A 13,343-nucleotide genomic window follows, 5' to 3' on the forward strand; every position below is an offset into this window, starting at 1 on the left:
CCGCCTGGCACCGGACTCCGGACGACTGACTGACTCGCGCCCTGAGCCCCGGCCCCGCCCCTGGGACCCCGCCCCCCGGCGCCCCGGGTTGGCTGGAGCCGGCGGCCAAGCGAGGCGATTTGCCACGCGCCGCGTCTCTGGAGCGGCTCTGAGCCCGGCCCCCACGGCTGGTCAGGGAGGCAGCAGTGGGGGAGGCAGGGCTACAGGGCGCGACGCCGCCGGGCTGCCCCGCCCTAGGAGGCGCCCGGGTCCTCATCAAGTGACCAGTATCCCTTCCAGGAGAACACGGTCCTTCAGAGGGAAGCGAGCTCCAGCCTGTAGCCCCGGCGCCAAACCGCCGTCATCTCCTTCCTGTGCCGGGTGATCCGTCTCCTCACCCACAAGAAAACATAGTCCGCCCCTCACGTCCTTGTGGGGTAGTGCTCGCTTCCAAACAGTGTGACTCTCTTTGCCCGCACCCTTGTCTTTCCCACTCCAAGTGCTCTAGGACCCACCAAGAGGATAAATCAGCTCTGTGAAGAAACCTTGAGGGAGAAGCCAGAGAGGGTGCGAAGGGAAGTGAAGGAAAAGGCGAGCTTGGCGGAGGGACACAGAGTACCGTCGAAATAGTGCGCACGCGCGCCGACAGGAACGAGTTCCGGTCTGGCCCGGGCCTGTCTCCTAAAAATAGCCCCGGTGTGGGGATCCGTGCGCTGATGTCCCGACGAGTCCCGGGCTGAAGGAGGCGGCTCTGGGCGGCGCGGAGCGCTGGTGGCGGGCCCCCGTTGCGGCTTGTGTGCGCCCGCCTGCTGCGCCGGAGAGACGGTGAGGGCCGCGGGCGGCAGGGCTCAGTCCGCGGGGCCAGAGGGGCGGCGTCTCGGCGAGGGGGCTGGGGGCGCCGGGGAGGGGGGCGACGCGGCCCAGGAGGGGCGCCTGCGGGGCTCCGGGGACAGCGGGACGGTGTGGTGTCCGGCTGGCAGAGAGCAGGGGTCGAGGCGCGCGGCGGCGGGGCGGGTGGGGTGAGGGGAGGCTGCGAGCGGTGGTCGCGTCGGGGTCGGAGGCGAGGGGCAAGGCGCCTGCGGAGGTTGGGGCGGGGTGCCCCGAGGGCGGGCCCGAGGTCTGAAGGGGTGTCGCGGGCCGGTGGAGGGAGGCTCGGCCGCGCAGGCTCGGCGCGAGGAGCCTCCCAGGGCGCGCGCCGTGTTTGGGGCTGGGGGGCGGTGGTGGACGTCGCCTCCTTGAAAGTTGCAGGAGTTCCCTGGGGGCCCGGAGCCTCTCTGTAGGGGAACGCCCGAGGGCCGTTTTCTTAATCTTTCAGTGTGAGGCCGGGGTCTCCCCGAAGCGGATTACCGGGGGGTGGGGGGGGCGTTTTGCGGTGTTGTTGGACTCGAAGAAGTTCCCCCACTTCTGTTTAGGAGAAGGTTGGTCTAACGGAGTGGAACTGTGTGTGTGTGTGTGTGTGTGGATGTGGATGTGTGTGTGGATGTGTGCGTGGATGTCAGTGGCCGGGTCGGTACTTGGGGCCAAGAGGTGGCCCGGGCTGGGGGCACCTGCGGGTGCGGACGCCCGACCGTGCGGGGAGACGTCGCGGGGAGGGAAGGGGCTACAGAGGGAACCGCTCGCTGCCCTCACCCAGGACGTCCATCTAAGTAGATCCCGGCTCGCAGGGAAGGTTTTGTGTGATAAGAAACTTTGCCTTTTAGTTCGATTCCATCTGTCTTTGATCAGTGACGATTTATTAGTAGGTGAGATAGTGCAAACAAGTTTGGAAAAGATGAGCATTTCTGAATTAGAAAAACAAGGTTTTTTTGTTGTTGTTATTTTGTTTTTTGTTTTTTTTCCCTTTAAAGTGTAACTATAAAAATGTCCTCAGACCTGATGACTGATTCCTGAGATAAGAAGCGAGCCTTCTGTCATGATCCAGTAGGGAACCATGTGAAGATTGAAGACTAGCAGTACCGTGTTAACCTGCATTTTATTTTACAATGCGATTGTGATTCCAATAAGTGTGCTTTTAGAAAGGCCTGCTGTGGTGTGTTGAGAGTGTGTGTATTTTAAAACAAATACTGTCTAAAAATTTTCAAGTTTTAGCACAGTATGTTTTCATTGTGTCTTGTATCTATTACTGTATGGAGAGAAGGTTCTCTAAAGCTGTAATTAGGTGTACATTACAGAAGAGCACTTTTCCTTTAAGAATCCAGCTGTGTTGTTTTGGCATCTGCCAAGTGCTCCAGTTGTCAGTTTAAAAATCTGTTACCTTGGCAGTACTTGTACAGTCTGTGGAAAAGTTAAACAAAATAGCTTAAAGATTTTTCTGCAAACACAAAAACGGCATTAATTTTAATAGCGTGAATTTAGGAAATGAGGATAAAATAACTATATTGTGTTATTATGGCTTTTGTATATACGTCTTTTGGTTTGGGGTTTTTTGTTTTTTTGGTTTAGTTTTGGAAGGCTCAGTCTTTACTCATTTGTTTTCCTGTGAATGGCAACTTTTAAGAAAAAAGTAAAGTGTTTTCACTAAAGTGGAAGACAATTTTAGTTAGACTTTATGTCAAACATAGTGAACACATGCTATATAAAACATTAAGATTAGTTCTATATGCTGATGCACTAACTGATTCTGAAATCACTTCTAATTCTCAGAGCGTCGTAGTAAAAATTTGTGATAATGGTGTTAAAATGAAAATACTCTGAAGAACTAAAACTAGTGATTTAAATACTTTGCAGACACAGGCTTTAATAATTCTGTTGGAAGAGTGCTTCCATAGAAACTTATTTACTAAAGCCGTCAACGATTGTGAGATGGTAGTGACCTCTCTAAACACAGGTTTTTCATTTAATTCACACTGTTGTTATATATGAAACTATGGTTTTATTCATACTGGAGCAAAGGTGATAAAATCATGTTAACTCCTTAAATTGCTTCTCAGCAAAAGTCCAATAAAATTGTTTAGGGCAATGAGTGAATGAGTGGTGGGGAGTGCTCAGTAGAAGGAAAATAGCTCTTTGGGGCTCAGAAATAATCATTGTAAAGTCACCATGTTGAATTAGGGATTGAGAACAATCTTCTATATTGTTAGAGTTTTTATGTTTCCTTAATGGGTATGTTTGACAAAGATTATTTTGTAAATGCAACTGGAAATAATCTTTTAAAGATGAGTTGTTTTGAATGGTGATGTTTTATTTTTCAAAACAGTTGCATTATTGCTTTGTATTTTACATTAAGAATGAAGTGCAGGTTAATATTAATTTTATTAATATTCAAGCAGTAGCAGTGTCGTCACTCATTAATTTTTTGGTTACCAAGAGAAATATCTAAGTGTATTCTGAGAGTGGTTAAGTAATTGTGGAAATGTTTATTAGAACGTGATTTTGAAGTTTGAAATATTTTAATAAAATCTTTTTAGTAGATTTGTTTTCCGATTTAGGAGGGGGAAGCCATAAGTAAATTTGTTGCTGGGAAGTAGCATGCTTATCAGTGTGGTTTTGGGAAGCCACTTTTTTTCCCTCCCTTTGCTGCTTTTATAAAGTCTGGCAAGAGGAATTTAGAGTAACACACAATGATGATGGTCCTAGATTTTCTTTGGGCATTTCTTATTTTATATATTCTGTCTTGTAATCAGACCATGCACCTATTTTTTGTTTGTTTTGGAAGATATACTCATGGTACATATGAATGTTACAAAGTCTAGCTGAAGTTTTCTTTTATCAGCGATGGGGCAATGAAAATACTGCTTTGTGGACTGAAAATGATCAGCATTGCCTTTTTCTAGATTAGAAAGAAAATTTCTGAACGTTCTTAGTAAATTGAGAAGTGAGTGCCCTCTCAATGTTTGAAGTAATAAGAGAAGTGTAAATATGGAAAGTCAAATCTGTCTTCTAGTTAGATAACTTCCTGCATAGAACACTCTAACACATTGTGCTGATTTGCAAGTCCTCATAAAGGAAGGCTGCTTGACTTTGTCATCAGATCTTGGTTCTGATCCTAGCTCTACCATTGACAAAGTTATGAGACGTCTTCTGTAAAATGGGAAGGAATTACACCACCTGCCCCATAGAATTGTTAGAATTAAATGAAATAATGGTGTGATAGTTCCTAGGGCGTTCCCTGAGACTTGATGTACAAAAATGCATATTGCCTCGTCTGCCTTCATCTCTTCCTGCATACATCCCTTCCTTCCTATGTAGATTGTATAGGTACTCTGCCCAATACCTGTACCTTTAGTGTTTATTACCAAAAGGACTTAATGTAATGTATAAATACAGGAGAATGCTCATATATTTGTTTGGGATAAAATATCCCAGCATCTTAAATTCATTGTCAGATTAAACATAAAATGTTTAGTTGGCTGATCTGCAATCATTTTTGGATTCTAACTTCCATGATCTCTCTACATTAAAAAAAAAAAAAAGCGAAATATCAGTATCTTTCCTATTTTTCACTGAAATATGTCTTTAAGGAATTATCTGGGGGAGTTATCTTTAAGATATGATATTTAAAATTTGAAATTACGAAAATATTTTTATAACATACCTGGAATAGGTATATCTAAAAAATAGGTTTTCTTTAGTTGGTAATTTTAATTTTTTATTCTTCATTTTACTTGCTTGGTGGAACTAAATTATTTTATTTAGGTGTGCTTTATCTGTGTATAGTTTATCTGTGTACTCTATGTTAAATGGATCCTGTGTCCAGTTTATTATAATTGAAAGTATAAGCTCATTTGTTAATAAGTCTCATGCATGGCACGGGATATGTGTTGGCACATATTGAATAAATACTATATTATTTATATAGATATATGTTATTTACTGATTTTAATATTTTTGTATTTACTAAATTGGTATTTACTGAACTTAGTATTTAATATTGAATCATCTTAGTAATCACTCAAGATGAAATCATAAGCATATGAGTTAAGAAAATTAGCTGGCTTATGAAGTGGAATACCAGATTTTTGAATATTGGTGTATGACAGCAGATAATTTTCTTCTTTATCAGTTTAATACCTGTTGATGCTGAAAGCCAGAGGAATTGTTAACATGGGTGAAAAACAGACACTAGCTGATCAGACTTCTAATAACTGTCAACCAAGGCACATCTTTTTATGGTTGTCTTGAATCAATACTAATTTTATTTTCTTCCTTATACAAAAATGTAAACTTTAACTTATGAACTTAAATTCAGCCATCAATAAAGTTACATTGTTATATGTTTTAAGAAACGTTTTGGTAGTGGGTGGTAAATTTATACTGCATGAGCTGGACCTTTTCACCAGGTTATTTTTGTTGCCAGCAGCATGCATGTGGAGCTTGACTTGGATTAGTTTGAGGTATGATTTGTGACCCTTGAAACAAAAGGATACTCTCCATTTAACCTGGTAAGATAACTTGTAGCTGTTGGCTTATTAAAACAAGGTGCTCTTGCATTGACTAATATTGTATTTGCTTGTCTCACTTTTTATCCCCACCCCTAGCAATCCATCTTTTACATAGAGATTAGAATTACATTTCTAAGATTCAGATCTAAATTGCATTCTTCTTTAAAAAAAAACTCTGAAGGCATGTAAAATCAGTAAAGAGGCAGTAATTTAAAAGATAAGAGGTTGACCTCTAAAATCTGACTGCCCAAGTTTTAGAATACCCACTCTAGCACTTTTTCTTTGGCAATTTCTCAGTCTTCTTGAGGCTCAGTGTATAGAATAGTGATTATAATGTTATTTACTTTATAGAGTTGTTGAGACGATTGAATGAGATGTGTATTATCAAGCTTTTAGCACAGTCCTTGGTACCTAAAATGCAGTACTTTTTTCTCCTACTGTTACTATCATTACCGCTACTGCTGTTGCCATTATTAGTCACGGTTCACTTCATAGTATGATTCTATCCTATCTTTCTAGGCTCATTGTCAGCCACAACTCTTCAGTTTCTATGACCCAGTTAAGGCCAGCTATTTGCTCCTCTCTGAAAAGGCTATTATTTTCATGCTGATGTCTCCCACTTTTATTTTTCTAGCCCAGAATTTTCCTGAGCTTGATATCCACTTGGAAATCTAGTTGGGATTTCAAACATAATGTTAACCACATGACTAAGATATAGCTATTTATTCCTCTCCCCCAACCTTCTCTCTCCTACCCTCAAACCCTGGTGTCTCTGCTGGCCCTCCCCATCTCAATAAATGGCAGGACTCAAGCCAGAAACCTAAGATATCATTTCGGATTCTTTTCTTTAACCTCAGATCCAACCCATGCACACGTTATGTTGTACCTTCAGAATCTATCTTGAGCCAATCCACTGCTCTTAGACTTCACTGCCTTCACCTCTTTATTTCAAGGCATCATTATCTCTTGCATGAATTACTGCAGTAGCCTCCTGACTGGGCTTCTTGTTTCTTTTCCTGTTCCTCACAAGTTCTTTATTCACACAGCAGCCCTAGGAACCATTTTAAGAACTTCAGTCATGTCATTTTTCCTTAAAATCTTGCAGTGACTGCCCATTCCTCTCGAATGGCCTGTATTTTTTTCTGCGACCTGAATGGCCCTGAATGATCTTTCTCCTTCTCATTGTTCTTCCCTTCATTCACTGGATGCCAGCCACTTGCACCTCTCAGTGTTCTTTAAACTTTTTACTTCCTTTTTAGGGTCTTTTGCACTTTTTGTACTACCTGCTTGAGATGCTTTTCATAAGGCTGGCCTGGCCAAACTCTTTGGAACTTGGCCCAGATCTCACTTTCTCACTCAGACCATCCTGTTTAATGTTGCAGTCCGTTAGTTACTCTGTCACACATCTTGTTTATTTTCTTTAAGACACGTAGTATAAGTTGTATATATCTTGTTTAGTTATTGCTTAATTATAGTTTTTCTCCATTATCTGAATGTAATATATCTATATCTTCATTCATGTTTTTGCCAGGGATTGGAATGCTCACTTGCTCATATTTATCCTTTAAGTTGTAGCTTAGATGTTATCTTGATACTGATTTTAATGTTTTTAGACAAAGTTTTCCTCCCTTGTTCTTGATACACACACTATTTGTAGAGTAGAATCCATTATGGACTATTTAAAGTATTATAATTGATGTCATTCTCTTCTGCTAGGCGGAGTTCCTGTGTCAAAGACTGTGTTGCTCTTTCTGTATGCTCAGTACCAACCAGTCTGTCATGCCACATATTAAATCTCCGTAAATGTTGAATTGAGTGGAAGTTGTCCTAATCAACTGAAATGACCAACACAAACCAGTTTTCCCAAATGAGACTTTAAAAATTATAAAAGTACTTTCCAGATTATAAAATACTAGTTTGTGCATTTCCTGTACATATTAATATATGTATTCTGGGTCAAGGCAGGAATCCCAGAGTTATCGAGCCTAAGTATAATATCATTTCCTGAGATTCCATTTTGTGAGAGCTTTTGTGACCAGCATTAGGAACCTAACAACTATTTGTAATGGTGAAGATCATTCCACATTCTAAATACCTAAATTACAAATGAGCTTTTGGAACATAACCTGTTTGCAAGTTGGGGACTGTTTTAGCAAAATGTTTATTTTGATGCTGAAAATCTTTTTCTTAATGGTGTTAAGCTTATTTTCACATGGATTATGAAGGGAAAGGGAGAAAAGAATCTGCGAGTTGAGATTTTGTTTTTCAAAAATGGCTCAGTTTTCCCAAAGTAAAGTTTTGGTATTGGCAGAAGGTTGTTGTTGTTTTAATGTTTTGCTTTGGGAAAACCTTAGAGAAAAGTTACAAGACTAGTACAGTGAACTCATATACCTGTCACCTAGATTCACCGATTGTTAATATATTTAGCATATTTGCCTTATGATTCTCTGTATTTGCAGAGTGGCCCCAAACTCTGGAAACAGATATTATTATTTTATTTTATCTATAATTTGAAGCTCCTTGATTACATCTTCTGGAATATGCCAAAAATTCAAGTTTATTCAGTTAAAGTCAGAGGCATATCATCTGAGGCAGAACATCACAGATGCATACAAGGGATAGATTGAAAATGCTGCATTAATGTACTTTGCTAACAAGGAAACCACATATTAAACATACTAATCTCATTCAGCATATCATGTATTGTGCTGTAATAGCAGGAATCCACTCTGTAGATCTTTTTCCTCTTCGTTTTTTTCTTTTCTCCTTTTTCTTCTTTTTCCTATTATAATTGTTTTTATTGTTAACCATTTGAAAGTAGGTCTTGCACATCATGATCCTTTACCCCAGGTGCTTCAGCAATATTGTCTAAGAATAAGAGATATTCTTACATAACCACAGTATGATGGATTCAAGAAATTTAATATTGATACAATAAGTTACTATACAGTTCATGTTGAAATCTCTTCGGTTGTGCCAATAATATCCTTTAATAGTGTTTTTTTTCTAATTCAGTGTTATTTATTATATTTTAGTTGTCCTATCTCCTTTAATCGAGACAATCCTTCAACGTTTTTTTTTCTCTGGCATGAATAGTTTTGAAGAGTACAGTTCCTTTGTTTTGTAGGATGCAGGAATACCACATAAGTGATGATATATCCTTCATAAAAAAAGGCAGTATAATGTCTCTTTGACCCATTGTTGTTGTTTACTTGGATCACTTAGTTAAGGTTTGAAAACTCCATGTAAAAGTTTTCATTGTCCCCTTTGTTACTGTTGAATAATCTTTGGGGAGACCCTTTGAGACTGTGTGAATACTCTGTCTTCCCCCAGAATGTTCACATAATGGTTTTAGCATTTGTTGATGATTCTTGCCTGAATCAGTTATTACACAGCGGTTTCAAAGTGGTGTTTTTCTATTATTCCTTCTACATTTGTTAGTCGGCCTTCTATTCAATTGTAAATTAGAGCTTTTCCTTTTCATTGCTTATTTAATATCAGTATAAGTTTATAGATTCTTTTTTTTATGAAGTAGGTTATACTCTATCACCTGTCAGTATTCATTTTTAAAAAATATTTATTTCTTTTTGGCTGCGTTGGGTCTTCGTTGCTGCACACGGGCTTCCTGTAGTTGTGGCAAGCAGGGGCTACTCTTCATTGTGGTGCACGTGCTTCTCATTGCGGTGTTTCTCTTGTTGCGGAGCACGGGCTCTAGGCGCATGGGCTTCCGTAGTTGTGGCTCGTGGGCTCTAGAGCGCAGGCTCGGTAGTTGTGGTGCATGGGCTTAGTTGCTCCGTGGCATATGGGATCTTCCCGGACCAGGGGTCGAACCTGTGTTCCCTGCATTGGCAGGCAGATTCTTAACCACTGTGCCACCAGGCAAGTCCCCTGTCAGTATTCATTTCGATGTTCCAAATTAACTCAGATTTGGTCAGTGGGAGCTCCTTCAACTTAACTCATTGATTGTTTTGACATGTTTCTATCATTTTTGGAGCACTTCCTTACTTTGGGGACAGTAGGTATTCCAGACTCATCTTCTGCTTTTCCTGCAGCTGTCCTAGGATCAGCCATTTCTTCAGGGAGTCCTGGTTTCTTTCATTGGGTTAAGAGTATTTAGAAGTCAAGAACTGGGCAGTAGGTATGCTCGTTGATACTGGAATATCATTGTTTCAGAGCCTTTTCAGCTGACCAAGCTGAGAAATTTTGAGTTTATGCTGATTGCTCAAGCAGTAGATTGTAATTTTTCTTTACGTTCCTGGAACTCCTCAGCACAGAATCTTTTCTTTTGAAACTGTTAACAGTTTAAGTGAATAATTTGTCATGTAATTTTTCTGTTTAATTCTGTGATGGTTGGGTCTTGATTTCCAAAACTTAGTTTAAGGTTCTTGGGAACAGGAGTCCTGTTTTATATCTCTTTGTATGTTCAGTGAATATGTTTCATAGTGCCTTGAGCATGATGGGTACCCATAGGTGGTTTATAATGTATAAGTATAATAATGACTCAATATTATCTTTATTACTCTTACACCATAGTTAACTTCTTGTGTTTTGTTGTAACATTTCAGGTAATTTTGTGGAAACTTTTAAGTGAATTGGTGATTCATTTGTTCTGTTTTTACTAACTTTGTTAACCTTGAAGTAATGAAACATCTAAAAGTTTTTCAACTTAAAAATTTTAAAAACCTAATTCTTGAGATTAAAGTATATAATTAAAGAAAATCACAATGACAAATCTTGACATTGCTGTTTTATGGTGTTTTGTTCTTTAGCCCTTTCTGGGCTTCACTTTAATTATAGTGAGATATCTAGATCCTTTTAAAGTCTAGGTTACATGCTTTATATATAATTAACGTTGACTTGTTTATGAAAGTGAAATTAAGTGATACAAAGTATAGTGGAAAGAATATTGTGCTACTGAGCCAGGAGTCATTGGGTTCTAACTCTTTGTAAACATTGTGTTACTTTGGCAATTTCACAGTTTGATTTTCATTATCTTATTCATTCAGTCTACGGGGCTAGGTGATGAGGAATAAGTGAAAAGGCATGGCTTTCACAGTCACATGGGAGTTTGGATACATATAGGTTTATAATTCACTTTGCTATGTGCTTGATGTGTATAGTGCAGAGTGCTACAGGAGCACATAGAAGGGGCAATTAACCCAGTTTCAGGGAAGCCAGGAAAATTTATTCCACTGGAAGTGACATTTTCAACTTAGGTTGAAGTCTAAAGAGTGAATAGGACTTAGCCTTGTGAAGAGAGTAGGTAGAGTTTACTAGACCTGTTAAGGGCAAGAGATACACTTAAGGACCTTGGGTTGCTTGGAGAAACTCAAAGAGTACACTATGGATGGATCAGGCAGTGCCAGAGAGATTAGATTGGAGAGATAAATAGGGACCAGATTATGAAGAGCCCTTAAGCTGTGTTAAGGAGTTTGTACTTTATTTTAGGGAAAATTTAAGCATCTTAAGTCTGGGAGGAAATTAATTTAAAAGGTGATACTGATTGCACTGTGTAGACTTCTTCAGAGAGAGTTACAACTGGTAGGCAGGGCTTTCCTGGTGGCCCAGTGGTTAAGAATCCGCCTGCCAGTGCAGGGGACATGGGTTCAAGCCCTGGTCTGGGAAGATGCCACACGCTGCGGAGCAACTAAGCCTGTGCGCCACCACTACTGAGCCTGCTCTCTAGAGCCTGCGAGCCACACTACTGAAGCCCGCACGCCTAGAGCCCGTGCTCCGCAGCAAGGGGAGCCACTGCAGTGAGAAGCTAGCGCACCACAAAGAAGAGTAGCCCCCACTTGCTGCAACTAGAGAAAGCCCGTGTGCAGCACCAAAGACCCAACTCAGCCATAAATGAATGAACGAATGAATGAATGAATGAATGCATGCCTGGACTTTGGTAATGGGATGAGGATTGAAGAAATAGTTGGGTTTGAGGAAATATATAGGAGGTAGAATGAAAGGACTCAGTGATGGAGGGCTTGTGGAAGGTGAAAGAGAGAGTTAAGGGTAATGATTAGGTTTATGGCTTGGGCAACTGAGGGAATGAATGGGTGGTTTACTGAAATAGGAAGCACAAGCAGAGGTTTAGGTTTTAGAGAAAGATGATGAATTTACTTGTGATAGAGTGCCTAGATGGATAAAGAGGGTATAGTCAGAGAGTGGGATGTATAACTTACTCTCAGAAATGAAACAGTTCCTGTTAATGACAAGGCCTAAGGAGTTGCCCATGGAATGGGTGTTTGAAGTGGAGTGGAAGTGAAGGTATGTAGTGGTCCGGGAACAGAGAGGATTTATCTATTTAAAAAAGCCTAAGGGTATGCCTGCCCTAAGGCAGAGCACCCTGTTTTAGATTATCTTAAGGTTTTCAGCATTTTATCTTGGAAACTAGAAGTGAGAAATTTCAGATACTGTGGTCTCAATAAGATTGTCTTAAGTTAAACAAACAAGCAAACAAAAAAGCAAAAAAAAAAAAACCAAACAATAAACATTTTTTTCTAAACAAAGCAGGAGACTGTTTAATTGCTCCAGACTCATCTTGTATTTTACCTTTCCCAATCCTGGAATCATCCTCTTTTCCGAGGAGCCCTGGCTCCTTTCGTTGGAGGATGGCATTTAGAAACCAAGATCTGGGTGCTAGGTGTGCTCATTGCTCCTGGGGTGTCATTGTTTCTAGGCCTTTTCAGCAGAGCTAAGAAATATGTGTGTATATACTAACCCACACATATATATATGTGTGGGTTAGTATATAATTATACATATACAGTCACTTCTACTATAACGTGGCATGTTCCTGAAAATCACTGTGCGATGAAAAGTTGTATAATAAAGACCATGGGGTACATGGCATCAATGGAGCCAGGAAAACAATACTCAGAAACGTTGTCAGTGACACAGTAAAGAGAAAAGATAGGAACCTAATAAACGTATTTAAAACAGCAGTCATGCTGTTAAACATGTTAAATGGTTACGTATTACATAAAGAGTAAATATGGCTCTTTGCTATGAAAAAGACATGAAGTTTGCTTATGTAGGTGAGTTTTGGAAAGGTTGTGGCTTGTGAGTTATTGTGAAGTGATGGATTGAGAGTTATCTGAAATCAAATGAAACAGCACCAGATGTGGATGGATGTGGCTCATAACACATGCTGTTATGTTATGGACTGCGGTAGATCATTTTCATTTGAGTCAGTTCTCCCTTGGGTGCCTTGCAATTTATTCTTCATTTCTGCAATAATCTTTTTCTATTTCTTTTTTGAATTCAGTCAGCTTTTTAAGTTTCTCATTTTTGTTTTTAGTTTTTTAGTTTCTGTCTGATTCAAAGTGGTTTTCATATCCTCAAATGCTTGTTTGAATATGTTTAATCCAATTATTAATATATTAGGAATAATATATTAACAGAATATATTTAATTCTATTTGGAATACTGACTTACAGAGTTTTTGCTGCTTTGAGGTTGTTTTTGGTAGGTTTTCCTCACATGATATGTCAAAATCTGTTTCCTGATTTTCTGGATTTCACTTTTCTTTTGTTCATTTTTGTGATATTGGGGGGTTTTACAGTATTCCTAGTTTAATGGTGCCCTTTTCTGTCAGTATAAAATAGTCCTGTTACTTCAGTAGTTCCTATTTGTTTGTTTTAATGGTTGGAGAGAAGGGTTGTGAGACTTCCAATTTTATGATTCTTTTTGGCCTTGCAGGACCTTAAATTTTCCCCTTTTTCTTTTTCCCTTTACCATCCAATTGCCAAAGGACACTCTTTCCTTCCTTTTGCCTGTCTTCTCCCAGAGGCCATGTGTTTCAAGGTTGTGCCCCCTTACATGGTGGCTAGCGCTTTAAATGGCACCTGTTCTTTAAATCACCAGAAGTTTGAACTTCCTTCCCTCTACACTGTATTCTGATCTGCCCATTTTCCCAGATTTAGGGTGGGTTTAATATTTTTGGTGGTCCTTGCAAATGACCCTTAGGCCTGTTTGCTGGCACCAAGT

General features: G+C 40.1%; 1 protein-coding gene across 5 annotated transcripts in view; it reads left to right on the forward strand.

Annotated features, from left to right (window-relative positions):
• The first annotated feature begins 271 nt into the window (after positions 1–271).
• MEF2A (myocyte enhancer factor 2A) overlaps positions 272–13,343 on the forward strand; it is a 172,112-nt gene continuing 159,040 nt past the window's right edge. The window contains exon 1 of one of the 5 annotated variants that reach the window (XM_060096904.1): positions 272–804. The gene's annotated coding sequence lies outside the window, so the exon portion shown is untranslated. The remainder of the gene's footprint in view (positions 805–13,343) is intronic. The other 4 variants (XM_060096908.1, XM_060096906.1, XM_060096905.1 and 1 more) reach the window with 4 other exon arrangements.

The sequence above is a fragment of the Mesoplodon densirostris genome, chromosome 4, assembly GCF_025265405.1.
Source record: "Mesoplodon densirostris isolate mMesDen1 chromosome 4, mMesDen1 primary haplotype, whole genome shotgun sequence".
Lineage (NCBI taxonomy): Eukaryota > Metazoa > Chordata > Mammalia > Artiodactyla > Ziphiidae > Mesoplodon > Mesoplodon densirostris.